The sequence below is a fragment of the Ixodes scapularis genome, unplaced genomic scaffold (assembly GCF_016920785.2).
Source record: "Ixodes scapularis isolate PalLabHiFi unplaced genomic scaffold, ASM1692078v2 PGA_scaffold5__190_contigs__length_132052651, whole genome shotgun sequence".
Lineage (NCBI taxonomy): Eukaryota > Metazoa > Arthropoda > Arachnida > Ixodida > Ixodidae > Ixodes > Ixodes scapularis.
In genome coordinates, this window is record NW_024609880.1 from 36,812,576 (window position 1) to 36,839,082 (window position 26,507).

Here is a 26,507-nt window from a genome sequence, read left to right on the forward strand (position 1 = left end):
AAATTTCGGTATTTTAATTAATGTTTTTTAATCCTCGAGACTTTCAAATTCGGCCCGCTTTTTAACCCTGTAAAGTTAGCACTCCGCCGTGCATCAAGAAGCTTGCGGCCAAGCTACCTTTATATAGGCTTATCAAAAAAAAAAAAAAAAAAAAGATTTGTACGATGCGTTTGTGACAGCATATTGACTAAGAATGTGGCGGTTATAATATGTCTATATAATAATTAAATGTTTACAATCAAAATTTGTGCCCTGGATTTCAAATATAAGCAACCGTTATGTAGGGTCAGAAACACTTGCATTGTATATACAATATTTTGCTTTGAATTTGCCGGCGTACGTAATGTTTTAGCTCGGTTACAGGACACCAAACTGAACAAAAGTCTTCCAGGCGTGTATAACTAGATATAACTAGAAATATAACTAGACTGGCGCGCCGCTGGCCGTTCAATTGTGTCTTTTTATGTCTTTTATTTTTTTTAAACATATGTACGCGTATAAATAAAGAACACAACGACGACGACGTTGAGGGGATGACACACCGGGCGACGGCGGTGCCTCAATCTGAGCCCTGGTTCCTCGGAAGTGGCAGCTTCTACAATGACTCGGCTGCCTCCTCGGAGCCTGATGATTCGACACCAGTGGACCCCAGTGAGCAACAGCGCCATCATGTTCCTGGGGCTCCTTCATGCACCGATCGAACGGCGTGACAGATCCCCATGGCTCGCTGCTGACCCGCCCAACCCACCTCCACTAAATCTGGACTTCTGCGAATCGGACTGCCATCCTTCCCAATACCAACAATCCATGTCTTCGTCATCATGCATGTGTAATCTCATCACATTATCATGTTCACTAGACGCGGCACCGCGGGCCTTCATGGTACGGGCTGCTTGCTGCCTTTCCGCTGTGCCGCGGCTCTCCAGAGCCAAATAAATAAAGATTAAAACTAAAGACTAAAGACAAAATGCTTTGCTAAATAACAGCCGATAGGGTCTTAGAAGAAAGAACAGTAGTGTTTCCTCGTTTGGAGGATACAAATTCCAAAACTACACCATACTATTGGCGCACATCATTGAAATAACATACGCAATACAGAAAATAACAGATTGTACCTTGAACGCAACACGGCAAAATACAGATAATTGGGGAAAATTTTAGTTTCTCAAAGCCAAATTCAGAAACCTAAACCAAACTAATGTTTGCTTAATCTCGGCGTATATCGTGTGCATCGTTTCGAAAAAGTATCAAACGAAAACACCACGCAACGCATTTGACGATGTTTCACAGCTCGAGACACTGGCTTGCACTGGCGCACCGACCGCCGGCGTAGCATAGCGCGTATTTGTAAAATGTGTGCGACTGATGATGGTGATAGCTTATTTGCCTCCCTTCCTCCCTCCCTCCCTCCCTCTCCCCCCCCCCCCCCCCCCCCTCTCAGAAAAAAAAAAAGACTCGGCGCGGACTTCCCCTCCGTCAGGGCTGGATTTGGCGCTTTGGGCGTTCTGACTAATCCAAATGAGCGGGGTGGAATGTATTCCCTCTGTAGTCGGATGCAACCTGAGAACAATCTTTTAGCTCCACCCACAAGCGCATTGCGCCCATCTGAAGTGCCTCCGCCGTCGAGAAAGTAGTTCGCTAGCAACGTTGCTTTTTCTTCCTCCAGGAAACGTGTCTTAAACTACTACAATATTTATTTAATTCATTCAGGACATTTAAATAATTTAGAATATGTTTTTGTCAACGAAATAGCTGTTTAGTAAAGAAAGAAAGTCTTGTCCAATGTACCGTCTCCCCAATTCATTTTCTGTCCAAGATACTGTCTAACATACCGTCTTCCAGCGCCTTCGATTGAGGGAAAGCGAAGCACTTATAGTTCCTGCAAATAATAAATATTTAGTGATTTACTTAGTTTTGTGGGCTTTGCGCACTAAATGTGTGCCTTTATTTTGTTGGATGAATAGAAAACAAGAATAATTATACTTTTCGGGTTTTGACAAATCGGCACCCTCCCAAGTCATTGACACCACCACCGCGCCCCGCTCTCTTTGTCTTCCATCATGGATCCCACTGAGGTGATATCGGAAAGCGATTCCCCTGATTCTTCTTGGACGAAACAGCCTGGTGCAGCCTTACCGGCGACACCAAAGCGGTTCTTCAAGAAGCACAAGCGAGGTCGGGTTTTGAACAGCGGCCAGCGGGAGCTGATCCTCAGCAGTGCTAAGCCTCGCTCCCGCTTCGAAATTTTCGTTGGCGATAGCGTCGCTGGATTCTCACGTTGTCGCGCAAAAACTGCTACAAACGCAAGCCGATACCATTAAGATTTCGTGGCGTAACCTCGGGCACGTAAAACACGGTGCAAAAAAGCAGAATAATTGTCATGAGAAACTAGCGTCGCGTTGCTAAGGCCAGCAGCCATGTCGAGCTTTCTTTTTTTTAAAAGGATCGCGATTGGTCCACGGAATCGTGACGTCATGAAAACGATTGGCTGGCGTTTCTCGGCGTAGGATTACATTTTCCTCTGAGAGGCATTTCCGGTTTTTTCTTAGCTTGCAACCGACTATAGTAAAGTATTTGGCCAGACGCAAACACTGAAAAGGGTGGGAGGCCGGAGAGATGCACAGGAGAGGAGGTTCAGGCAGCGGTCGCGCGCTTCGAATTCTCCGTTCCTGTTTAGGCTCCTTACGGGAGCCAGAGTTGGGCGTCTGTTTTCCACGTGCCGCAGCGCCGCTATTCGCCGGTATCCGATCACGTAAGGAGCCGGATCAAGTGTCGTGCAGGAAAGTAGACGTCGCGCGCGCCCCGGCGTACGTTCCCCTGCTTTCGAGCGCGCCGCGCGCCTCGAACGCGCGGCGCCGCAATTCGTCGAATTCAGCCACATGAGCAGCAGGCTCCGCATGCCGTGCAGGAAAGCCGGCGCGCCGGGGGTGAACGCGCAGCTCTGGCTCCCGTAGGGAGCCTATTGTCACAGAATTCAATAACTACTTTTGTCCTTCAATGGTTATGCTGCTGTCCGTAAAGGTGTATCCACACGACGGACCAAATTGCTGCTTTGGTCCGCGGGCCGCGCATCACGTGATCTTACGTCACCGGTTTTCGAGGTCCGCCGGTGGTCCGCGGCCCGCGCTTCTGAGAAATGCCAAGTGACTTTTCTCGCCCGGACCTTGGCGGCGGACCGCGGCGTTTTTAGTATAATTGAAGCGCTAAGTCTGGCAACAAGCTGACTTTTGTTGTTTGGATTGGAATCCAAATCCAAAGTCGTTTTCTTTTGGCGCCAACTGCTGAAGACGAAGAAGACGAACCTTTTGTTGTGCGACGGTGCAACTTTTTACTTCATCGCGCTCGTGGAGCAATTCCCCGCTCTGTGGAACAATGGTCGCGACGACTACTCAAATAATCATCTACAGATGTCCCCGTGCCTTTTTCGCTTCACTTAGGTCCTCCTCGTTCTCAAGAGTCAACGCCAGGGCCACCGCGGCCAAACGTCTCTTTCGTTCAACCTCCATCTTGGCTCCTTACAAATAGCCTCAAAGCAGCTCGCTGCTTGCGTTTGGCGGAGCTGTGAGGTCGAGGGTTAGACCGGCCCGTTCGCTCTGTCGTCTGCTCTTTTGGTCCGCCGTGAGGATGGTCATTGCAGCCGGGCGGCCCGCGGACCGCGCATCACGTGATCAATCGGTCCGCGGCCCGGTCCGTCATGTGGATACACCTTAACCGTGTCTGTGAGTGGGGTGCGCGAGCGCCGAGGACAGGAGCGCGGGCTTAGGATTTTTTTTTTTTTTTCGTGCGAGATCGAAGGAAGAGGAGAAAAGACGGGATCCCGGGCGCGCGAGGGTTGTGGAACAAAAACCGCGGAGCAAGGTTCCGACAGTCTGGATGGTCGGCGCTGAGCAGGAACGCGGCGGTATGGTTCTTCGACCACCGAGAAGGTATTCGACGGAGAGGGGTGTGAGTGCTTGTGAGTGAGGGCTGTGCGTCACTACAACACCCAAGCCACCACGGCTTCTCGACCCCGACTGGCGGCGCAACGAACCGGACCTCTACCGGCACCTTGGAACCCTGACTCGGCTCTCCCCCTCCAAAACTGTATGACAGCCTCGATTTGACTTTTGATATTTTTTTTCTTTCCTTCTTTCGACTGTGTGCACGTCCTGTGCGCCTTTCCCTTACTTTTGAAATATTTTATATAAAATACTGTTCGTAACGTCGGCATGCTTTGCACTCAATTCTTCCCGCCTCTCAGGAAGTCGATCGCCAAGGTGTGGTCCTAACACCTGGACAGCGGTCCAAGTCGAACTCCAAATTTGTTTGTTTAAATGGGATCTTTAACATCCGAACCTGTGACACCTATACAGGAACTCTAGTCCGTTCTGAGGGTGAAGACATCCATTGTTGCTCTGAAGGCTGAATGTGCTAGCGCGTGACGCTCTCGCGCACTCGGTACGTGACTTGGGCGGTAAAATGGCGTCTATGCATTAGCCAAAGCTACGCGCTCGAGTTAAGTGACACCGGATTGCGTGCACTTCAAAATACATAAAACAAGGATTGGGTGGAAAAATGGCTGAGATGTCACCACTCAAGCAAAAGCGCGCGTGTGTATGAAGGCGCTCTATTTTGCTCAAGGTTGATACGCCACGTGCCGTCAGAATCGCGAACTAAAACAGCGTGTTTCAGAAAGCTGGCCATGGCTAAGCAAGGGTCGGCTGATTTGAGCACCAGTCGCGTAATAGTCTGCATCATTTTTTCAACTTCTCCGTTTGCTTGAGTGTGCCTCGGGCTCGAAGTGACGTGTTGGAAACCGTATAGATTCGCAAACTCTTCAAAATTACAACATGCAGACTGTGGAACATTGTCGGAGACAACAATCTCTGGCAGCCCATGACGAGAAAATATGCTTTTAAGCCTCTCTATAACAGCAGTTGCGCCAGTCGAAGGGAGAACATAGATTTCCGGGTACCTTGATAAATAACCTAGAACCACAAGATAGTCAGAGTCCCTCATTTTGCACAAATCGATTCCTACTCTTTCCCATGGAAAACGTGGAGTCATGGTCGGCATCATCGGTTCAGCCTTCTGAAAACTGAACTCGGTACACACATTGCAGTTTTTTACCATCACTGCAAGTTGCTTGCTTAGGCCAGACCACCAAACAGACTCTTGCGCAAGAGCTTGACATCTGCTGATTCCTTGGTGACCATCGTGCAGGCGAGATAACACTTCATCACGAAGTGCCTGGGGAACAACTAATCTTGTACCTTATAACAAAAATCCATCACACACAGTTATGCCGGCCCTCTCTTGCCAGTAAAATCGAAGGGAGCAAGGGACGGACGGTTTTTAGGCCAGTCTTTACGAGACAGCTGAGCCAGCGTTTTACACGCTTGGTCTGTAGTTTGGCCTGTTTTTACACGTGACAACAAATCGTCTCCTGTTTCAAGACCCTTTAAAGATCCCTGAGAGAACTTTAACCCCTCATGAATTGTGAGACGTTCCCTTTCCATTACCATTTGATTGAGACGTGCCCGCGACAAAACATCGGCGGATGCGACGCACTTGCCCGGTACAAACACAACTTTAAATCTATAGCGCATTAGCCTCATTCTAAATCTCTGAACTCGAGGAGCCAACACATCTATCGGACTTTGTCCCAGCAACGTAACCAGAGGCTTATAGTCGGTCTCGAACGTCGTTTCTAAGCCCCTTAGGTACTCGTCAATCCTTTCGGCAACCCATGTCAGTGACGCCTCTTTCTCTATCTGCGCATAGCGCGTCTCAGCTTCGGTCAAAGACTCCGAAGTAAAAGCGATAGGCCGTCGTACCCCTTGCTGTTCTTGTAAGAGAACGGCTCCAAGCCCAAATGACGACGCGTCTGCCGAAGGGTTTGTAGGATGGGTTGGGTCATATCTAGCCATACACTTGGAAGAAGAAATCATGCTTTTTAGATCGTTCCAAGCACTTTCCTGAGCGGGGCGTCAAACCCATTCCGTGTTTTTTTTTTTTTTGTTTTTTTTAGCAGTTCTCTCAACGGTGCAGTTTTCTTAGCGAGATTAGGCAAAAAACGGCCCAAGTGATTGGCCATATTTAGAATGCTTTGTACTTCCGACACGTTTGTCGGCGATTTCATATATTTGACCGCTTGCAGCTTTTTTCCGTCAGGCCTTATGCCACCTGCGCTCAGAAGATGAAATAGAAAACTAACTTCTTTTACACCGAACACACACTTCTCCCCATTCAGTGTCATGTTCGACTCTGCGAGTCTGTCCATGGCTTTTTTCACGCGCTCATCGTGTTTTTTGTTTGTCCGAACCAAACACCAGGATATCATCTATCATATTAACTACGCCAGGGAGGCCATCTAGAATCTCCGACATTCTCTTTTGAAAGTGTTCAGGCGATCACGTAATGCCAAAGGGAAGTCTAGTGAAACAATACCTTCCAAAGGGCGCTAAGAATGTCGTCACTTCCTGGGATGACCAGTTTTTCCATTGCTGGGCGTCAGAAATCCGCTAAAAAGCAAAAAACAATTCGCCTGATTCCGCTAGATTCTAAAATTTATCCGATAAATTTCCCGCTAAGACCTATTTTATTAACAAAAAAAAAACAGTGATATTTTGTATGATAACAACCTTCACCATTCTGAAAAGCTCTTCAAAACTATGAGGGCTGAAATAACATATAAAAGACTCTGAATCCAAAGAGTGTACCTAGAAAACCAGAGGCTTCAGTACTGCGGTTGTCGTCAACCTCATCACATATAAGGCTCAAAGTTATAAATGTTCACACTGATAAAAAAAAACTCACAGGTCACCGAAAAACACATCGACGTCTTCGTCACCGCTGACGTCGTCTGACGCCATCTACACAGGACCGCTGGTACTTGATGAGGGACCAGAAAGGTGACTTGGTTGCACATACGTTGCAGATGTCTCAATTGCACTAACAACCGCCACCGGAAGTTCGTAATCAAAACAACTCTTCTTGTGTCGCATCAGCCCCGCGCTTACGACGAGGATGGCGTTTGTTGTTTCAGGCGTCAGCTTGTTCCTCAGCTTGGATTTTACTATGTTAAGCTGACAGAACATCCTCTTTACTTCGGCATTTGAGTAGGGCAGCACCAGCATCGACATGGCGAATCCGGCCAACTCGGCGAACGGGTTTTCGCAACAGGCGTCCTTGTAAGAGTGAACTTCCCACCAGAACGACTGAATTGACGATATTTGCTCCCAGTTAAAGGGGTATCCACACGAAGGAGAAATCCGCTCCTTTCCTCCGCGCGCATCACGTGAGACATACGTCATCCCTTTTTGACGCCTCGCGCCGCCGTTCTCCTCCGTGGCGGAGGCGCGGAGGCTTCGTGCTGTCAGCACAAAAGCTCCGCCGGTGCACGCGGCGGAGCCGGGGACGGAGTTTCCTGGGTTGTTGACGTCACAACATCCGTCCGCGGAGTTCTCCTTCGTGTGGATACCCCTTAAAGAGGGTGATTTCACTCCACTGGTTTTGAATTTTCAGGGGCGAAGCTCCGTAGGGTATCCGCACGAAGGAGAAATCCGCCACTTTCTTCCGCGGAGCACGTATCACGTGGGACATACGTCATACCTTTTAGACGCCTCGCGGCGCCGTTCTCCTCCGTGGCGGAGGCGCGGAAGCTTCGTGCTGTCAGTACGAAAGCTCCGCAGTTGCACGTGGCGGAGCCGGGGGCGGAGTTTCCCGGGTTGTTGACGTCACGACATCCGTCCGTGGAGTTCTCCTTCGTGTGGATTCCCCTTTAGGGTCTAGCTATGTCCGTATGTCTGTCCGCCGTCGGGTCACGAGCACGTGAGCACGTGCTCCCGTGCTCGTGTAGGGGAAAAAAAAAACGCATCTCGACGTGGTGAATGATGTTGATTGGGGCGAAGCTCTGGTAACACTGTACTCTGGTGGTGCTTGTCTGCGTAGACGCTGAGCCGCAGCATGCCGAGTTTTTCGTTCGTTTTCATCCATGTCAGAAAGAGAATGTGTGGTATGGAACGTGTTTATATACGCATTTGAGCATTCGACCGCAGCGTGACATGGATGAAAACGAATGAAAGGCTCGGCATGCTGCGGCTCAGCGTCTGCGCAGACAAGCACCACCAGAGCTTCGCCCCAATCAACATCATTCACCACGTGGAGATGCGGTTGTTTTTCTTTAATTTTTTTTCTGGGACTTCTAGTGCGTGGGGTGAAAAACGAACGCTTCTTTAATAGGTCATTAACGTCAGGGACCCGTTCTAAGCGGTATTTGCGCAAAGTACAAATATTGTTGCATCGACCCTTTAATCTCTAGCTTGCCGACTTGCGGCCGGCCATTACTTTTCATTGTACAGCTCCGCTGGTCTTCCTGTTTCACCAGAGTGGAAAGGCTGAGTGTCTTTTGTAGAGCTTGTGCTCCCTTGGCGAGTTCTGCTATTCCGACAGTCTGAGCATGCTGTGTGTCAAAACACTAAACCGAAAACCAGTCACAGGATATCCATGGAATGTTTGCATATCGCCAGAAAAGGATTGTATACTAAGGTGGTCAGTTGGGCGAGTTAGCGAACAAAGAAGGAAATGACCTTTCTGCAATCATATGCGTAGGCAAGAGCGTAAGGTTGAATCCGCGTGTTTCCCTTGAGCTCGCGTGCCCTCGTGTGTGCCGTTGCTCGACCTGATTTTGCCGTTTTGTTTCTTTTCTTTTAGCGGCGAAGCTCCTTTGGGTCTAGCTAGTGCCACTAAATAAGCTACGCTTCAGAGTAACGACACTTGGCCATATTGTGTCGTAAAATCAGGGTTGCCGGTTATCTGAAGCTTTATCTGACATCACAGGAAACGCTTTTTCGCCCTCCATAAATGTTTAAACAGTTCGCGACGGAGCGAAGCAATAATACATGACCTTCCTAACACCGAATCTAACGCTGAGGAACTCGCACTTTTGAATCATGACGATCGGCAGTTGCGTCTGCTCTGCATACGAGCCGAAATGGCGGCGCCCACAACAGTGACTGGGAACGGAGTGCCGATACTCTAAGCGCAGCTCATTTAGTGGCTCTAGGTCTAGCCTTGTCCGGCGTCCGTGCTCGCATCGATTTCCATCTCATCTGTCTTCTTAAAAAAAAAAATATTTTTGCGCAGTCGACAGGATTCGAACCTGTGTGGGGAGACCCCAATGGATTTCTAGTCCATCGCCTTAACCACTCGGCCACGACTGCGGGACGAGTAGGGGGCTCTGAGATGTGGTAGTAACTCAAGAACTGGGTATGTCATGAATGAAACGTTTCATGTAGCCGCTCAACGTCTATACAGGAGAGGGCGCTGCGGTCAAATGCGTATATAATCGCGTTAAACTTTGCATGCATTGGCTCAACGTTTATAGACGAGAGGGCGCTGCGGTCAAATGCTCAAATGCGTATATAACCACGTTCCATACCACACATTCTCTTTCTGACAAAATCAGTATCATCAGCACCACCAAAGCTTCGCTCCAATCAACATCATACACCACGTGGAGATGCGGTCGTTTTTTTTTTCGATTGTTTCAGGGGGCACTGCCATTGCTTCCAGCAAAGAAATCAATGGCTGCTTCATGAAGCACAAAGTGTTTTCGACCAATAAAAGTGGTGTCTTCTGGAGAACTGCGATGATGTCGGAAAGTACCTCTCTGATTTGATCTACAAGCGTTTCTCTCCTCACAGCTTCATCTTCGAGAGAGAACCCGTCGGTCTTCATAGCCTTCATGTTGTCAACGTACGTCTCAAACAGGTAGCCCAGATATGGCTTGGAGTTCAAGTAGTCGTCAAGTCTGGACGTCAAAGCGTCCACCTGCTCTGTCGGCATTACGACTTCTTGAACCAAGCTCGAAAGCAAAGTCATGAGGTCTTTCAGCAGCTTTGTTTGATCTATATATTTCGCCTCGAATGCCTTGTTAACCTTCTGAACATCTGTCAGCATTGGTCTCAAAAAAAGCAAGTACCCTAGCTTGATCTGGTTTTCGTACATACCATACAGCACCTCTGCCGCATAGCACTTTTCAGTGCGCCTCGTCATCTCAAAGTGCATCTTCAATTCGGTTCACTGGTCTACGATCCTTGATACAGCCATTTCGAAGGATATGGCCACCGCGTCCTGCATGCTTGCACAATCGTTAGTGGTTCATCGCCGCCATTCATCAAACCGTAGAGCTTCTTGTACGCAAGTGGCCGGGCAGGGGATCTTGCGAACCAGTTGTACGTTTCGCTTATTAGGCATTCCAAGTTTCTCGGCAATGCTTCCGCCGTACCAGCCGACGTGGCTAGCTGCAAAGAGTGGCAGACGCAGCGGATCAGTACGAGGTGGGGAACCTCTGCTTTTAACTTCCGATTAACGCCATTATTAATTCATGTCATAACGCTCGCGTTGTCTGTTCCTATGCCTCTCATCCACTCGAGTTTAAGGCACTCCATCAGAGTGAATCTCACGGCCGCCACAATCCCATCTGCCATGCACACGTCAAAGGCGCACACGTTAAAGGATGTGGTCACGATTATTGACTTGGTGACACTGTGATAGATGATAGAAATGGCAAGGATTTTTGTGACACTGACGTTGGTCGACCCATCAATGATCAAGCTGTAATAGCTGTCCTCAATGACCTGTGCCACATCCGCTTTGAGGTGTGGGCCAAGAACGTTCTTAATCACGGAAGCGCACTTAGAGCGGCGCATTTGATACGCTCTTGCAGCTTCGCTTTAAGGAAAGGACTTATTATAGAGTTGGAACAAGTGATCGGCAGTCATAATTGAACAATGTTCGGCGATAAATAGAGCAGTTCTGCTCTCAGCAGCATTCCCTGGTTGGACTTGCCTTTTTGTAGTGAAGTCCAGTTGCTTCTAGATCAAAGAACTGCCAGGGAATTCACTATGCTTCTTGCTGTTCGCATGAGCTTTCAGGCCCGAATATCTGCTGCCAAGTTGACAGCCGCAGTGCTTGCACGCTGCAACTTGTTTTCCGTCACCAGACGCTTTGCATTGCAGCCATTTGCTCAGCAACGGATCCTTCAACCACTCCGTCCTGAACTTCTGCAAATATACAACTTAAGGCATAACTCAAGAGGAAGGAGATTCAGATTACATGGAGAATAAAGAGAACCGTTTTTCGACACAAAGCAGTCGGACGTCGTTCCTTTCTTCTCTGCAACATCGAACGTAAAAAACCAAAGCAAAAAAAATACCGCATCTCCACGTGGTGATGTTGATTGGGGCGAAGCTCGGGCGGTGCTATTGATACTGACATTGGTCATAGGTAGTGCTGATGGTGCCGTTTTCATTTATGTCAGTAGAAGAATGTGTGGTTTTCTTTTTTTCTTTTTTTTTTTAAGAAGACAGATGGAATGGCAACTCAGAACCCCTACTTTTTTTTTTTCTTTTTCTTGATACTGATTTTGGTCACAGGTAGAGCTGACGGTGCCGTTTTCATTCATGTGAGTAGAAGTGTAGAAGAATGTGTGGTTTTCTTCTTTTTCTTTTTGTAAGACAGATGGGATAGCAACTCAGAACCCCCTACTCTTTTTTTTTTCTTCGTTTTCTTGATACTGATTTTGGTCATAGGTAGTACTGATGGTACCGTTTTCATTCATGTCAGTCGAAGAATGTGTGGTCAGGACTTCAGCTTGGGCGAGTTGGTTATTCATAATACTGCTTCACAGCGCACCAGATCAGACACACTTAAAAGAAATTTCACGCATACACAGGAAGAACACTCACGCAGCGCTGACTGACAACTCAAGTGTATTATGCATCATCTTCATCTTCCTTAACTCCGATGCAAATGGCAGTGAAAAAAAAACCGATAATCATATGAAAAAGAGAAAGGAAAAACAGAAAAAGGAATAAAAACAAAATATAGAAGGAAGAGAAAACAGTGAATTCCCAGTACAGCGGACGTTGCTACTGTGCTTGTACTGTATAGTTCAACTCTTTTTTTCCGTTAAGGCTAGCGAAGGAGTACTAACACATATTCTATCTAGCCTTACAATGTTAGCGGTTTCTACTATTTCTCGCGTCAGTTTGTTCCTGCTCCGTCCCAGTATGGTGCATTTGTCCAGGAGGACAAATGCACCATACTGGGGCATTTGTCGTCAGTTTGTTCCTGGTCCGTCCCAGTATGGTGCATTTGTCCAGGAGGACAAATGCACCATACTGGGACGGAGCAGGAACAAACTGACGCGAGAAATAGTAGAAACCGCTAACATTGTAAGGCTAGAGAGAATATGTGTTAGCACTCCTTCGCTAGCCTTAACGGAAAAAGAGTTGAACTATATAGCACAAGCACAGTAGCAACGTCCGCTGTACTGGGAATTCATTGTTTTTTCTTCCTTCTATATTTTTTCTACCTTCTATATTTTGTTTTTCTTCCCTTTTGCTGTTTTTCCTTTCTCTTTTTCATGTGATTATCGGTTTTTGTTTACTGCCATTTGCATCGGAGTGAAGGAAGATGAAGATGATGCATAATGCACTTGAGTTGTCAGTCAGCGCTGCGTGAGGGTTCTTCCTGTGTGTGCGTGAAATTTCTTTTAAGTGTGTCTGATCTTGGCGCTGTGAAGCAGTATCCAGAATGTGTGGTTTTCTTTTTTTTTTTTTTAAGAAGACAGATAGGATGGCATCGATCTCAGCGCCCCCTATTTTTTTTTTCTTTTTTTTTTCTTGCTCTCGCTGCTGAACTCATGAGCAGGAGCTCGTGAGCTCCTGCTCGTGAGCTCACGAGCAGGGGCACGCCGGACGGCGGACGGCCATACGGACATGGCTAGCCCAAAGGTGGTGGCTGCTTCACCAATCGCCTCGCTTCCCCCCTGGAGGGGCTCGCTGTTTACACCGCAAGCGGCAGGGAGCGCGCTGAGTCTACGGCTTCGGTGCATCGCAGCCCGTCCGTTTTGTCTTGCCTAGAAAGCATTCGCTGCTTTGAAGCCTCACGGATTTGTTTGTCTGAGACTGGCGCAGCAAGTGACTAGGAGCCCTCCTACCATGCTGAACTTAAACAATTTCTGCATTTTTGAAGACGCGGAAATCGTTTTTTGCAGGACGATTTGAATCGGTGCACAGCGTGAGGCATCCGCCAGAAATCCGCCATGTATGAAAATGGCAAGTCAAAAAATCAGCTAGCCACTAGAATAATGTTTTTCCCGTCAGAATAAAATAAAATCCGCCAGATTTAGCGGTTAATCCGCTAAATTGGCATCACTGGGGATTACCTCGCTAGTTTTACCTGGTGAAATCCCGAATTAGCATCTAACTTTGACAAATACGCTGAGTCTGCGAGCAGTCCCAATACCTGGTCTACCGTTAAGAGCACGGATCGCTCTTTCTGGATGTTTTTGTTTAATAGTATGAGGTCAACACTCACGCGTACGTCTCCAGACGGTTTTAAGACCGGAACGGTCCCGGCGCACCAGTCTGTAGGACCATCGACCTTCCAGATGACTCCCATCCCTTCTATTTTTTATTTTATTTTTTTTATTTCTTGCTTTACCGCTTTACGCATAGCAATCGGGACTCGTCGGGCGCGTGTATAGCGTACGGGACGGCATCCAAATTCAATCGGATGTTGTATTCTCCCGGAATGGTTCCAAGGCCATTGAACACCAGCGGGTACAGAACATCATAATTTTGTTCATCAAGAAGCACACCATCGATGAACTTTACAACTCCCAAATCCTCGATGGCTCGTAACCCTATAGAAGTATATGACGAAGCGGACTCACGACATGACAGTTTGCATCGACACTTTGTCCTTCCAGTTTAACTTAGCTTTCAACTTTCGAAGTACCGCAAGGCGATTTTTCCCACACCGGTCAGTACTTCGCTTGCTGTTTCCAGCCTAGACGGAATGCCTGGGGACGCGGCCGGAGAGACCGTTTCAACTTCGTCAACATGGACTGAATTCGCCCACTTGACGTTGCGTCGGCAAGGGGACAGAAATATGCGCTGTGTCCGATCGACCTTCGCACGCGCTGTCCAGAGGTGGTGCCTTTGCGTGATCTCACGGCAAAGGCGACTTCCGACGCACTGCTGGATATTTTCAGCCGAACCGAAATACCACTGACTCAGCGCTGCGCCCACCCGAGAGAATGGGTGGTTCCACTTGCCGCGCGGCCTGACTTATATATCCAAACAGTGTGGCCTCACTGCTATGTCCGTGCGTGTAAAAGAGACTTCGTCAAACCTTGTGACTGCTGTGACTTGAGATTTTCCAGTGCACGAGCCAAAAAAACAATTGTTTTGCAAAGCATTTTTTTTTTTTTTGATGCGCGGTTATTGCAGCAGGCCTGCTCTGCTCAGCGTTTCTTCCTTCTTTTTTTTTTTTTTTTTTGCTTCCTTGCGCATTCACGAACTCAACTCTCCTACGTCACGCCGCGGTGGTGGCGCGCCGGTCGCACTTCCGGTCTGGGGCGGTGGGCAGAAGTCGCCGCGCGAGACATGCATTCTTGTGTTCTTTTCGGAGAAACCGGACAAAAAACCTGCGTTCTCGTCAAAATTCTGTGACGGGGGCTGTACCAAAAAAGTCTGGAAAGGTTTGAAGATCAGTTTTCATGTGTTTCTGCCCGCTCCGTTCGTCCGAGTACGTGGATAGTAGCCGTGAAAAGGGTAAACCACACGCTGTCGAACTACGATTGCTTGTGCGAGCAACCCTTTGTGGTCGGCATATGTATTTGTTTTGTTCCAACATGAATGAGAGAAAACCGCCGAGTTGTCCGGGCCACCCGCGGGTTCAGTGCGTCTTCAAATTCACACGGCCGCATGATCGCGTTCGAACTTTCGTCTGCTCTTTCGAGCCTGCTTTTTGTCGTCTGCTCGTTCAAGCAAAAGCGCCCCGTAGACCGAACTTTGACCCGGTGATTGCAATAAGAAGTAATTGCAGGCCTCAAAAAACTTACGTAGGCTCGGTGTAAAGAGTATATACAAGATGTTGATCACTGGTACCAGTGGCCATCACCGACTTGTTACGCTTAATCTGTTCCCGCTTCCGAATTTCGGTATCGACGTCGATCATCGCCGCTACCTTCTGCACTTTTGCAGCACGAGCGAGGTCGCGACCGAAAATATCTAGAAAAATCTCATCATGGTTTTGGCGTCCATTCTGCGGCGTTCACGCGAATGAATTGCCGCACGTCAAATTATTTACGCAAAGTTTAGCGGTGTAACGAGCCTTGACAATTTCGCTCAGGCGATTAAAGTTGTAAAACATTGCTATGAAAACGTAGAATAGACAATTCCAACGCGAAAAACAGTATGCAGACTCACACAGACGCCGAAAACGTGACATTCCAATAGTTTTTTGACGCGGGACGCGGTGCTTCTTGCCCGCACTCAATTGCGCAGGCGTTCGAACTGTCGTCTGCTCTTTCAAACTTGTCTGCTTTTTGTCGTCAGCTCGTTCAAACGACAGCGGCCCGTAAACCAAACGTTGATTTGGTAATTGCGATAAGAACTAAGTAGAGGCCTCAAAACACTCTTGAAGTTTGGGTGGGGTAACTAGGCTAAGTGTAAACAGTAGATACAAAAGATGTTGATTATTGTTACCAGTGGCCATCACCGATTTTTAGTGCCCGATTCTACTTGCGGTTTTCAGTATCGACGTCCACCATCTCAGCTACGGCCCACGCTTCTGCAGCCCGAGCGACGTTGCGACTGAAAATAGCGAGCAGAATCTCATCGTGCGAGTCAGGCTTTAGCGCCCATTCTGGGGCGTCCACGTGAAATGAATCGCCGCAAGTCACATTATTCACGCAAAGTTTTGCCTTGTTAATTTTCCTGAAACCGCTCAAGTAGTCAGACATTGTTAGGAGCACGCAGAATCAACGATTCCAACGCAAAAAAAGAGCACGGGGACTCCCAGCGACGCCGAAAACAACGCAATTCAATAGTTTGTTTATGGGCGACGGCGGGCTTTTTGCCCACCGTCCACCGCGCATGCGCGGCGCCGGTGGCGTCCGCTAGGGGCGCTCCAGTTTGTTTGTAAACATGAGTTGGTGTATACGTTGATGCGTACATAGGGACATGTGCGCCTATTTCCTTTTATAGTGACGTACTGTCATTCAATACGGGGACATCGCATGGCGCGTGTCTAATGGCGTTTTTTTTAATCTTTTTGGTTTTGCAACGTTAAAGAGCTCGGTTATGTCACGAGTATACGTATTCATCTTCAATATTATGTAATTATGTTTACGAAGATAACCTTTTTTTTACAACGCTAGTTGCGTCTTTTGCACCGTATGTAGAAATGCAAATGATGCCTTCGATCCTGTTTATATGTTTGACTCTTTCAGACCAACAAGACTCTTAAGGGGGAGGTGTAAGGATCGACAAGGGCTCCGCAGGTGGGTAGTTAGCACCAGGGAGACTTGGCTGGTGGGAAAGCGTTGGCGTAAACACTTCCCGTGGTCGGCGACCTCGAGAGACAAGCGTACTTCACGACGCGAGGTTCGGAACCCGCGTTTTCTGCCGAGAATCTGAGCGTGCATTTCGGGCCGGGAGAACGCGGTGGCTCTGGCCGGAACCGTTTACACTACGCGTTTACATCGGTGTAGTCTTTCTCGCCCAAGTGTGGGGGGTCGCGGCAGAACGGCAATGTCAGACCGCGTCTGGCAGAATGAATTACGGGATGGCTCACTTAGGGCCGGTTGCACCAACGTCGCTTACCTTAACCCAAAGCGGCTCTTTCCTAAGTCAGCTTAGCGCCCTAAACCGAGCTCGGATAAGCACGGGTTTAAATTCCGGTTGCACCATCGTTAACCCGGCTTTACAGACGCGCCCTTAGCTAAACGCTGGATTTGCCGAATGTAGGGACAAACAGAGCGAACTAGGGAACGCTCAGAGGGACGAATACGATCGGCGGACAGGAATAACGTCATGTAAACAAAAAACTGCTGCTGTAGGCGTCGTAGGCGTCTGCTTTTCACTGCATTTCTTCGGTAAATAACGAATTAAAGGTCTCCAAATTTAATAATTTTTTTGCTTAACTTGCAAAAACAGGAGTCAAAGCTTTAAATAGACACGTATGCTCTTTACATCCGTGATTGTGTGTTTAATATCGGCTGATAACAGAATATCTTGACAGTAACGGTAGTTTTAGTGCTCACATTCTGAGATAAAGGAGCCATCGGGGCCCCAAATCTCACTGAACGCGAGAAGGACGCTCTACTCGTTACATCGCTGAAGACAAAACATCATCGAGAATAAGTTGGCAAGTAAGATGACTACTAGAATGAAGTCATGCCTGAGACCGATGAAGTTCAAAACAGTGACGAACTCGCCCCGGCATCTGCGAAAATGCCGAAAAGAAGTCGTCGAGAGATCGTCGCGAGGTCCTTGCATCGACCGTACTCTTTGCTATCAGCAAGAAGACAGAACGGCACTGTACCGTCGTTGAACATCCGCTGCAGCCTAAAACATACTTCAGTTTCACTTTCGAGTCCACAAAAAAACAGAAAGTGAAATTTTTACTCAATGCGTCCCTCCGCAGGCACAAATTACTTGTAAACTTTATATATGCCCCAGTACGACAATATCCTGAAAACGGCAACCACGGTGAGCGGTTTGAGTAGCCTCGGGATTCCCAAATCATTAACTCAAACCCGAGTCGTTTGGTTAGCGTATACTCGAAAGAATACACAAGGAAAATTACACCAGACTTTTCCCTGTAACTTCTTTGTGACCTTGACTGCATTTATTGCAAATTCCAAAAGGGTGAGAGGCGGAAGCTAAGCTGTTGGCGTACAGGAAACAAGCTAAAACATTCACAATGGGAAACATTTTGAGCTCTCTCGGTCACTGAAGCTCTTGGATTATGAACTTGAAACTCTTCAATGTATGTAATGTCAAAAGGTGGCTTGAACTAGTCAGAATAAAGTTCGTGTTTTTGCTCATTCTTATGCCTTTATACATAAAGGATCGCCCTTTATTGAAAGCATCATGCTGTGTTTGTTTTTCATATTTGTCTTTCTTACTGTTGTCTTTATTTGTGAATTACCAACTCACTCAAGTTACCATTTTATAAAAAACACATTTGTTGAACTATGGAAATATGTACCTGTGTAGTGTATATGCAATTGAAGAGAATCGATTGTCCATAAAAAGTTACAGACACTTATATAAACAAATATGTAAGCTTCCTTTGATGGTTTGTCTTATTGCACACTCTTGAAGTGAGTTATACGAACTACACAATTGAAATTCTACTTATCAGGCTATCTTCTAGATAACACTGAAGGTCTCGCTTGCAACATATTGCTTGGTCAGTCAGAGTCAACCAATAGATTGAATTATAAGCTAACAACCCCACAACACTTTCTTCAACACAGTTTTTTGTTTAACAGCTATCGTTGAATAGCTTCATGAATTTATTTTTCCAAAGCCCAGGTTACCTGTTTCTGAGCTTTGTTCACTTGATTTCTACCGTGAGTAGCAAGTCTTCCACGGAATGCAGCTCGTACAAATTCAGTATAGTTTCATTATGGGAAAGGGAAATTCCAAACTAAGCTACCAAATATCAAAAACACCTAAGCACAGTGAGATATCACCTATGGAAACTTAATGTGCTTAATGTCACTGTTGCATCCGTAATAAGAATTGAAGTAGCCTATGTCTGTCTTTTCAGTAAATTTTGCATGCTCTAGTTCCTTAAGCATCTGTATGTTTGCACCATGTTAGGATTACATTTTCATCTGTAAATAATTTTGAATAATTTTAAGTGATCACACTTTTTATTTCAAAGATCAATCTACAATCTGTGGACGATGACCATCCGGCGGTTCTCAGCACTTTAGTGCCTTCTGAAGGTAAGTTGGGTCACCAAATAGAAAACTTCGTTGTAAAAGTGCCGTCTAAGACCAATGACCGACCACAATCTGAGGACGACGACCATCCCGTGGTAATTCTCAGCACTTCAGTGCCGTCTGGAGGCAAGTTGGGTCACCAAATAGAAAGCTTTGTTGTAGTAGCACCATCTAAGACCAATGACTGACAACAACCTGAAGACGACGACCATCCCGTGGTAGTTTTTATCCCTTCAGGGATGTCCGGAGGGACGTTGGGTCACCAGATAGAAATCCTTTGTCGCAACAGCATTGTCTAAGGCCAATGATTGACTATGATTTGGGGACGGGGACGATCACGTGATAGTCCTCAGCATCTCAGTGCCCTCTGGAGGTCCCCCAATTACCTGCGGATGTCTCTCAGCACCTTCCAAAACGAGCCTACAAGAATGGTTCAAGCATGTCCAGCCTCTACATGCACTTAGCAGGACTATATTATCTTTTCTTTCACTGTGGCAGTTGCAACCATCTATAGGGAAGAGGTTACGGGTTCCGAAAATCACTTGCCTAAAACAAAAACCTGGCTCATTGAAAGAGAACACACTACAGAAATGGCAAAGCACAATCTAGCATCATGCTCTCTGGTGGGAGCAACAACTCTGTAAATTATGAACTGAAGAAAAAAAATAGAAAAAATATTAAATACAAGGGTTATTAAAGGGACCATGAAATGACCTTTTTACTTTTTCCAGACAACTTTTACATTAAACCGTCAATGTTCACTGAAGGCCGAACAAGCATCCGTTTTCGTCTCGGTTTATTAACTTCTACACAAAAAAATTAATGAAATATCGACTTTTTCTGTCTCTCCAACTGACCGCAAAACAAGCCGTGACCAACGAGGTATAGGGCCTTAGAGTGATAAACTGGCAGCTGAAAGTGACCGCCAATGGGCCGCCGCCATGTTGTACAATTTTGACCACTAGACTCGTGACCAGGTCAAATCTATGACGTAACCAGACCAAATCTCAGGCGTCAACGATAAGATGGCAGCGCCCAGTGCGTGTCGGAAGCGTTGTGGGCGTTGATCGGAGTGTGTGGACTTCGTGTGCGGAATTCGGTTTTTCAGGGTTTTGTGTGCTCTCCCGCGTAGGAATAACGAGAAGTACGAGGGAATGAGGCTTTTCTTTTTTATTTAATTCAGAGTAAGCCAGATTCGGTCCCGTGCTTCTCGTACGGGCTCGGATCACTATCTTGGACATCGCTCGGAAGTTCGAGCTTAATTAAAATATCCGCAATCGTTAACCACGGGAGCTCCTCCATAATCGCTGTGTCGGAGGATACGTCGAACCCATCCGGAACGCGGAGTCTAAAGGTATGTAGGACGTAACCAGAACGCGGAGTTCTAACGGTGCGGCGGACGTGCCCGGGCAATTTTCTTAGCTCCACGGTCAAGATTCGCATTTGAAGCAGCGAGAGGTGTTGAAATCTCCGAACTGCTCGATGCTGAGCTAACTACGGACCACGTCACTACGTGATCCGTAGTGACGTGCAAAAGACCGGCGGCGGTCACTCCGGGCGGACGGCGGCTCCCGGCCGCCTGCCGGGTGCCTTCTGTGAAGGGGCGACAGTCGTTTAAGCAGTACTGTACCAGCTTCTCTCATAGTTATGTTGTTTTCGAGCAGCTTCCCGAACACTAAACCCCGCAAACGCGTGCCGAACTCTCAAAAGGTGTCTGCCAACCTGGAAAGCCTTGAACTCCCCGGGAATTTCGGATCATCTGGGGAAGTCGGGGAATCATTCAAAAAGTGGGCTAGATAAGGGAAGACGACTAGTGAAAGCGGCATGGCGGTTTCTCGTCGGCACGGCCATGCTGAATGACGTCGCCGAAATGTCATCCTTCGACTCAAAAACTCAAGGAATTTGATCAAAATAGTCAGGGAGAAACTTGGAAAAGTCGGGGAATTTGAAATCAGTAGTTTGTTAGACACAATGTTTGATTTTCTTGGCACTCCACGCGTTTTTACACACGACAGGCACACGCCCGTGTATCACACGGCGGCCAGCCCAAGCGGCTGCCAGCCACTTATGCAAGGTTGATAAGACGCAAGTGTAGAACGCTTTCGGACTGCTGTAAATACACCAGCGGGAGCGTCCGGCCGCAGTCCAACTGCCCACGCTAGGACACCCGACACAGACTCCGCGTCCTGGGTACGTCTGTCGTATCTTTAGATTTTGCATCCTAGGTACGTCAGACCTATCTTTAGACACAGCCCCTGATAATAGTGGTGAATAGGGTCACGCTCAGTGCGCAAGTCACTTTATTACACTCGGAGAGCAGAATTCCATTCCCGTTGCGCAGGTAGTTCCCAAGCTAGGCATGCACTTGAAGACTATGTTTCACTCTTTCATAAAGCAAGCTTTGCGGGACCCCTCCGCCCTTGTGCACCCATTCGCAGGTCGTGTCGCCTTTCCTCACGTAACTCCCGCAGGTTCAGCGAGTTGCCGATCCACTGCAGCCCCGGCGTCGCTCGGTACATACAAGAGGCGGCTCACGTCGGTCGTCCAGCAGCACACTGGAGGAACACAAAGCTCGCAGCCTCCTTGGTGCATGCAAGAGGAGGTTGAGCACACCTCCAAGCTCTTCTGACAAACATGTGCACTCCAATGAGACCGGTGTTGCACCCCGATTCCTAGAGATGTTGTCGCACTGGCAGTCTTGTTGGTCCTTGGGGGCCGTCGAGGAGTACCAGAAAGCAAAATTCCATCCTTCTTGCGCAGGTAGTTCCCCAGCTAGTCCCTTCCTTGAAGACGACGTCGCACCCTCTCTGGAAGCAAGCTTCGGGATGCTCTTGTGCACCCATTTGCAGGTCGTGTCGCCTTTGCTCACGTAACTCCCGCAGGTCCAGCGAGTTGCCGAGCCGCTGTAGCCCCGGCGTCGCTCGATCCAAACAAGAAGAGGCTCACGTTGGTCGTCCGCCAGCACACTGGAGGGACGCAAAGCTCGCAGCCTCCTTGGTGCATGCAAGACGAGGTTGAGCACACCTCCAAGCTCTTCTGACGCACATGTGCACTCTAATGAGACCGGTGTCGCACTGGCAGTCTTGTTGGTCCTTGGGGGCCGTCGAGGAGTGCCAGAAAGCAGAATTCCATCCTTCTTGCGCAGGTAGTTCCCCAGCTAGTCACTTCCTTGAAGACGACGTCGCACCCTCTCTGGAAGCAAGCTTCGGGATGCTCATGTGCACCCATTTGCATTTCGTGTCGCCTTTGCTCACGTAACTCCCGCAGGTCCAGCGATTGCCGAGCCGCTGTAGCCCCGGCGTTGCTCAATCCAAACAAGAAGAGGCTCACGTTGGTCGTCCGCCAGCACACTGGAAGGACGCAAAGCTCGCAGCCTTCTTGGTGCATGCAAGACGAGGTTGAGCACACCTCCAAGCTCTTCTGACAATCATGTGCACTCCAATGAGACCGTGTCGCACCCCGATTCCTAGAGATGTGGTCGCACTGGCAGTCTTGTTGGTCCTTGGGGGCCGTCGAGGAATGCCAGAAAGCAGAATTTTCTCCTCCTTGCGCAGGTAGTTCCCCAGCTAGTAACTTCCTAGAAGACGACGTCGCACCCTCTCTGGAAGCAAGCTTCGGGATGCTCTTGTGCGCCCATTTGCAGGTCGTGTAGCCTTTGCTCACGTAACTCCCGCAGGTCCAGCGAGTTGCCGAGCCACTGCAGCCCCGGCATCGCTCGGTACATACGAGAAGCGGCTCACGTCGGTCGTCCAGCAGCACACTGCAGGGACACAAAGCTCGCAGCCTCCTTGGTGCTTGCAAGACGAGGCTGAGCAGACCTCCAAGCTCTTCTTACGCACATGTGCACTCCAATGAGACCGGTGTCGCACTGGCAGTCTTGTTGGTCCTTGGGGGCCGCCGAGGAGTGCCAGAAAGCAGAATTCCATCCTTCTTGTGCAGGTAGTTCCCCAGCTAGTCCCTTCCTTGAAGACGACGTCACACCTTCTCTGGAAGCAAGCTTCGGGATGCTCTTGTGCACCTATTTGCAGTTCGTGTCGCCTTTGCTCATGTAACTCCCGCAGTTCCAGCGAGTTGCCGAGCCGCTGTAGCCCCGGCGTCGCTGGTCGTGCATCCTGGTCCAGGTCGTGCATGAACCACCGCTGCCCATTTCCGCTGAGTGCTTGGGTGTGGTAGCTTGACGTGCTTTCGCAGAAAGCTGAATGCCTTTGCCGAGTAAAAATGGAGCGTGAGGGCAAACTTGCGCACATCCTCTGTACATGCGTTTTTGTTGCGCCTGACTCTTTTTAAGACGAGGTTGCGCATTGTGTTGGTGAATGCATTGTCAAGTATGTCAACTGCTGGCTTAGGAAGTCGTTTCCTCAGTTCACGGAGCAGCGTGTTCAGCTTCCTAATCCTGGCCGTCTTCCGATTGATCTTCTTCTTTGCCTGTTTCAACAGTTTCCTCGCCTTCTGCAGCTTTTGCCTACTCGTGGCCAGGACCCTGTGCAGTCGTGGTGACACAGCTCCGTACGAGTGGTCACCGAAGGAAGTGTTGCGTCACTTGAACACAGCTTCAGGGGGAGTCTCTGACGTCGTAGCCTGAGAGGGGGAAGTAACAAGCTCCAGTTTTCAGGTACTTCGGGCGACTAGTTGCACAACTTGCAAAGGTGTGTCTCTTGTATCTGAAAGTGGTGGTCAACGAATCACTAGAAAAGTGGCATCGTTGGGATCAAGTTGATAGGTTCGAGTAAAACATTCAGGTTCTTTGCAACACTTTCAACCACCACCATTATAATAATTCCATGGCATGCTGTATGCTTTTTACAATCATTCAATCATAAGTGGGTTACGTGTTTTCAGTATATACTGATATACATAAAAATATGACCTCCAAACGATTTTTCTTGAAATCTGCAAAAACCGAAAGAACCCGAATGGAGCTTGCTTTGAAGAGAAATTGCACTTTCCACGGCAGAGAACCTTGATAAACGTCTGTACTTTTGTTGAACCACAACACCGACCGCACTGAACTGTCTGCGAGGCTGCTCTTTTTCTTTGGAAATTGTTTTTAGGTGCTCCATTTAACAATGAGTAGTGCATATCATGTTGTGTCTCCTAGAAACGCCACAGATATGCATTTGCTTTTACCACATAAGTACCGTGACACTCCGAGTTTTAGTCGATATCAAAAAATGACACTGATAAGCTCAAAATTCGAGAGAACAAATAAGCACCAAAAAATCACCCCCCCTTTTTAAAGAAATAAAACTACGAGAGCACCTCAGCTTTCTTTCATGATGTGAGAATGCGTGAGCATTACCTTTGGCCGAGTTATATCGACGTCAATGAGCAAGGTTGACCCAATGAATAGCACACTAGTTTTGCGATCATGAGAGCCTAGGTTCGAAACCGGGCAGGGGAAAATTTATTTCTAGGTTTATTTTTTGTTCGATCACGTGATTAATAATTAAATCACATGACGAAAATGATAACGTGAGCACAGCTGTTTGTTTTTCTCTTATATTCTTTTTCCTTAGATTGCGTCGCATTGGTCACGGCATTTGGACACAACTTTTGGTTACAGCTTTTGGCTGCACCCTTTGATCACGGCTCTTCTTTTGCTCACTGAGCCAGGTAATACTCACAAATTAAAAAACACCCAAAACATGGAACCCTATTCATAAGCCAGAACTCCCAGCACCCCCTTTTTGTGGGTCAGTGCCAGTTCTGGCCAATGCATAAAAGGTGTGGTCACATATCACACTGCACAGTATAACCTGCCAAGAATGCATGCCCTGGCACACAGTCTTGTGGAATACAGGCAGTCTTGAATGTCACCGCTCGTTGTTCTGCTGACAGGTCTCACCCTCCAGAGAGGCAGCCTGGATCGACGACTGATCAGCCAACCCCAGGAGAGGCCCAAGCTGCTGCTCGTTCTGGAAGCAATGTAAAGCTGGTTACTTCCCCCTCTCAGGCTACGACGTCAGAGACTCCCCCTGAAGCTGTGTTCAAGCGACGCAACACTTCCTTCGGTGACCACTCGTACGCAGCTGTGTCACCACGACTGCACAGGGTCCTGGCCACGAGTAGGCAAAAGCTGCAGAAGGCGAGGAAACTGTTGAAACTGGCAAAGAAGAAGATCAATCGGAAAACTGCCAGGATTAGGAAGCTGAACACGCTGCTCCGTGAACTGAGGAAACGACTTCCTAAGCCAGCAGTTGACATACTTGACAATGCATTCACCAACACAATGCGCAACCTCGTCTTAAAAAGAGTCAGGCGCAACAAAAACGCATGTACAGAGGATGTGCGCAAGTTTGCCCTCACGCTCCATTTTTACTCGGCAAAGGCATACAGCTTTCTGCGAAAGCACGTCAAGCTACCACACCCAAGCACTCAGCGGAAATGGGCAGCGGTGGTTGATGCACGACTAGGACCAGGATGCACGACCAGCGACGCCAAGGCTACAGCGGCTCGGCAACTCGCTGGACCTGCGGGAGTTACGTGAGCAAAGGCGACACGACCTGCAAATGGGTGCACAAGAGCATCCCGAAGCTTGCTTCCAGAGAGGGTGCGACGTCGTCAAGGAAGTGACCAGCTGGGGAACTACCTGCGCAAGAAGGATGGAATTTTGCTTTCTGGCACTCCTCGACGGCCCCCAGGGACCGACAAGACTGCCAGTGCGACCACATCTTTAGGAATCGGGGTGCGACACCGGTCTCCTTGGAGTGTACATGTGCGTCAGAAGAGCTTGGAGCTCTGCTAAGCCTCGTCTTCCGTGCACCAAGGAGGCTGCTAGCTTTGCGTCCCTCCAGTACGCTGCTGGACGACCGACGGGAGCCGCCTTTTGTATGTACCAAGCGACGCCAGGGCTGCAGTGGCTCGGCAACTCACTGAACCTGCGGGAGTTACGTGAGGAAAGGCGACACGACCTGCGAATGGGTGCACAAGGGCGGAGGGGTCCCGCAAGGCTTGCTTTATGAAAGAGTGAAACATAGTCTTCAAGTGCATGCCTAGCTCGGGAACTACCTGCGCAACGGGAATGGAATTCCGCTCTCCGAGTGTAATAAAGTGACTTGCGCACTGAACGTGACCCTATTCACTACTATTATCAGGCGCTGTGTCTAAAGATGGGTCTGACGTACCTAGGATGCAAAATCTAAAGATACGTTAGACGTACCCAGGACGCGGAGTCTGTGTCGGGTGTCCTAGCGTGGGCAGTCGGACTGCGGCCGGACGCTCCCGCTGGTGTATTTACAGCAGTTCGAAAGCGTTCCACGCTTGCGTCTTATCGACCTTGCATAAGTGGCTGGCAGCCGCTTGGCCTGGCTGCCGTGTGATACACGGGCGTGTGCCTGTCGTGTGTTAAAACGCGTGGAGTGCCAAGAAAATCAAACATTGTGTCTAACAAACTACTGATTTCAAATTCCCCGACTTTTTCAAGTTTTTCCCTGACTATTTTGATCAAATTCCTTGAGTTTTTGAGTCGAAGGATGACATTTCGGCAATGTCATTCAGCATGGCCGTGCCGACGAGCAACCGCCATGCCGCTTTCACTAGTCGTCTTCCCTTATTTAGCCCACTTTTTGAATGATTCCCTGACTTTACCAGATGATCCGAAATTCCCTGGGAGTTCAAGGCTTCCCAGGTTGGGAGACACCTTTTGAAATTTCGGCACGCGTTTGCGGGGTTTAGTGATCGGGAAGCTGCTCGAGAACAACATTACTAT

At 48.4% G+C, this 26,507-nt stretch overlaps 1 protein-coding gene and 1 non-coding gene across 2 annotated transcripts in view; both read right to left on the bottom strand.

The window, feature by feature from the left end:
• LOC120839221 (estradiol 17-beta-dehydrogenase 8-like) overlaps positions 1-26,507 on the bottom strand; it is a 604,311-nt gene that overhangs the window by 319,828 nt on the left and 257,976 nt on the right. The gene's annotated exons all lie outside the window — the stretch shown is intronic.
• Positions 9,122-9,203, bottom strand: Trnas-aga. The gene has a single exon. It is a non-coding gene; the product is annotated as a tRNA-Ser (tRNA).